Genomic DNA, 3,589 nt, shown 5'->3' on the forward strand with positions numbered 1-3,589 from the left:
TCTTTCTTTCTTTCTTTCTTTCTTTCTTTCTTTCTTTCTTTCTTTCTCTCTTTCTTTCTTAATCAGGGTTAAGTGATTTACCCAGAGTCGCACAGCTAGTCAGTGTCTGAGGCTGGATTTGTACACTGGTTCTCTTGGCTCCAAGGCCACCATATGGGGCTTTCTTGGCAAAGATACTGAAGTCGTTTATAATTACCTTCTCCAGATCATTTTACAGATGAGGAATCTGAGGCAAACAGGGTGAAGTGACTTGCCCAGGGTCACACAGCTATTAAGTGTCTGAGGCTGGATTTGAACTCAGGTTTTCCTGACTCCAGGCCCAGCACTCTATCCACTGAACCTCTCTTCATTACATCCATGAGAATGGCACAAGAAAGTTTCTCAAGGTGTTTGCTTTTAAAATCTGGGCAAACTTTATCCACAGCATTCCTCTGGTATAGCAATCTAGTAACTCTATTAAAAAGCAAAGTGGGGGCTTATTCTGGTAAGATCCATTCTTAAAAAAAATGGCTCTGGCTCTTTATTATTAGTGCTTCATTTTCATTTCATTTATTTTAGTGCTTCATTATTATTACTGCTTCATTTTCCAGAAATTCACTAATCCTCTCTTTAATAGTCTATTGTAGAGTTTCCCAGGTATTGAACTCATGCTCACTGGGCTATGGTTTACAGACTGTTTTCCTCTCCTCCTTCTTTTGAAAACTGGTCCATTTGGTTTCCCTACTAATTCAGCATCCAACTTGTCCTCCATGCTCGTTCCAAGGTCATTGACAAGAGCTCTGGAGCTCTTTTAACTTCTTGTCCTTTTTGGCGTATCCCAGGACATGGTTCTTCTGGGTCTGAAGTTCTAGTCATGGGTCTGATGACTTGAACTTATCCAAAGGAGTTAGTTGTTTTCTTATTATCTTCCTACTTAGCTTGAGTATCAAATACCTATTAGCTATTTTTTTTTTTTGGTGTTGTTCTTACCAGCCCATAAATCATTCTCTTTGGCAGAGAAACAGGAGCAAAATATTGAGCAAGTTTCTCTGCCATCAGTTACCATTGTTCCATCTACTTCAAGCAGCAGTCTTATCCTTGCTTTAATTCTCCTTTTTTTCTCCACTATAGCTTCCAGTAACCCCCAAACACTCTGCAGTCTTTAACTTCCCTTGCTAGTCTCAATTTGCTAACCTCAAGCTTTAACAGTCTTAACTCTTCTATCCCTGTTTTTATTCAGTTGTTTGTTTTTTTTTTAGTTACGTTCGACTGTTCGGGACCCCGTTCGGGGTCTTCTTGGCAGAGATGCTGGAGTGGTTTGCCATTTCTTTCTCCAGTCCATTTTACAGATGAGGAAATTGAGGCAAATAGGGTCAAGTGACTTGCCCAGGGTCACACTGCTATTAAATCTGAGACCAGATTTAAACCCAGGAAGATGAGTTTTCATGACTTCAGGCTTTATCCACTGAGCCATCTAGCTGCACTGACTCCCCACAAATTACTTTGCATTTACTCATCTGTGTAAGTGTTTATATCCTCCTAACTGAATATAAACTCATTAAAAACAAAGATTGACTTTTTTTGTCTTTGTGTTGACCCATCTTAGCACAATCCCCTTTGTGTAGGAGGGGGTTTAAAATGCTTATTGAATTATTGGATTGAATCTTTATGCCCTTTCAGTATCTTTAATGGTTGATGAGTTATTTGTGGATCCACATAGGTGCCCTTAGACAGCTCTCCCATTTCCTCCTCATCAGAGTAATTTCTGTTTATAGAATTTCATTTATGGGAGCTTCTCTTATTTTAAAATCAACAAGTATTTTTTTTTCTTTCCCTCCCACCTGTCCCTCCCCCACATTAAAAAAAGAGAAAAGTGAAACCCTTGTGAAACTAAGCATTTTCAAGCAAAATATTCCTGCATTGGCTGCATCCAAAAATGTGTCATTTCCTGAATCCTTACTCCATTCCTTCTGTCAGGAGGTCGGCAGCATACTTCTTCATTGGTCTCTTGGACACATGGTTGGTCATTGCATTGATCAAAGTTGTTTTGCTTTATAATGTCATAATTATTGTGAGACTTTTCTCCTGGTTCTGCTCATTTCATTCTCCATCAGTTCATACATCTTCCCAGGTTTCTCTGAAACTATCCCTTTTGCCACTTTATCCTCTGAACCTGGGGCAAAGGAGGAGAGACTGGACTATGTTGAGGTGATTTGAAGGGGATGATGAATACACAAATGAGTGCAGTTCAAACTAGTATATAATGTGCTGTGAGAGAGGAACAAAGAGTGTGCTCTGGGAATTAAGAGGAAAGAGAGAGCACAACTACTTGGGCGGAAGGTTTGAGGACAGAGGAAAAACTTCTGAACTGGGTCTTGGAGAATGTGTAGGGTTTCTATGGGGAGAGAAGGGCATTTCAAATGGAAGAAACAACATAATCCAAGGCATAGGGACAAGAAAAATCCAGAGCATGTGTGATGAGCATCAAATAGTCTAATTCAGATATATGGACTATAGGGTATATATAGGGGAGTTATGAGAGATGAACCAGGAAAGGTTGTTGATGCTGCCAGATTGTGAAAAGTCTTGAATGTCAGGCTAAGGAGCAGCTTAATTATGTAGGCAATGGGGAGACACTAAAGATTGTAGGGAAGGGGAGTGACATGATCAGGATGATATTACCTTAGATCAATAGGTCAAGGTCCTGAGAATTCACCTGTGTGGGAACTTTCTTCCCCTATTTGGATCACAGCATATTTGTGACTTAGAGTTGTAGGCAATTGCCTGAGGCTCAGAGAATATACCCATGGTCATATAGTCACTTAGTCAGAAGTGGAATTTGAACCCAAGACTTGACTCTAAGACCAGCATGCTATTTATTATACCATACTGCCTTTCCTATAGTTCCTTAAGATAATGAATTGTATGCATTTGAAATTTAGACTCTGACATAGCTCCTTTTCTGTTTTTCTATTCATTCTGACTTACTAATGGCTTATTAAATATACTAAAGTATACTTTTATAATACTTACTAAATATACTAAAGTATACTTTTCTCCATTCTTTGAAAATATGATATAAAAAATAAGGTTGTACCATGAACCAAGAGAGATTTATCTGCTCTGGAATGGATGCAGATTGAATAATGAACATTATCCTTGTAAATAATTGATGCTAATGATCAGAAAACTACTCTTTTGAAAAATAAAAATGATGTCATTGAAAAAAGGTCCTTTAATTGAAACTGGCAAAAGTGATTTTCTCCTGTGACAGATCAGCAAATGGGCAGCCATTCTAAGAAAATTTATCTGAAAATTTCATACGCTTCATTGATTTAGTCAACCATGTGTATGACAAGTAAAATAACAGCCACAGAGAGGCAGAAATAGAGTGAAATACTAGGGGGCAGCAGGGGTGGAAAGGGGGGACAGGGAAAGGGAAATTAATGCAACTCAGTTCTTTAGACCCTTACAAAACTGTGAGGTGGGAATGAGACTTCCAGATGTGCTGTTATCATTATTCAACCCAGAAATTTTCATTCAAATCAACTCTTTTTTATTGTATTGCTGTTTCCCATGCTCTCCTGTTAGTCTTTAGTCTTACTTTTCC

This window comes from Vombatus ursinus, unplaced genomic scaffold, assembly GCF_900497805.2.
Source record: "Vombatus ursinus unplaced genomic scaffold, bare-nosed wombat genome assembly UNPS02012515.1, whole genome shotgun sequence".
NCBI classification, from domain to species: Eukaryota; Metazoa; Chordata; class Mammalia; order Diprotodontia; family Vombatidae; genus Vombatus; species Vombatus ursinus.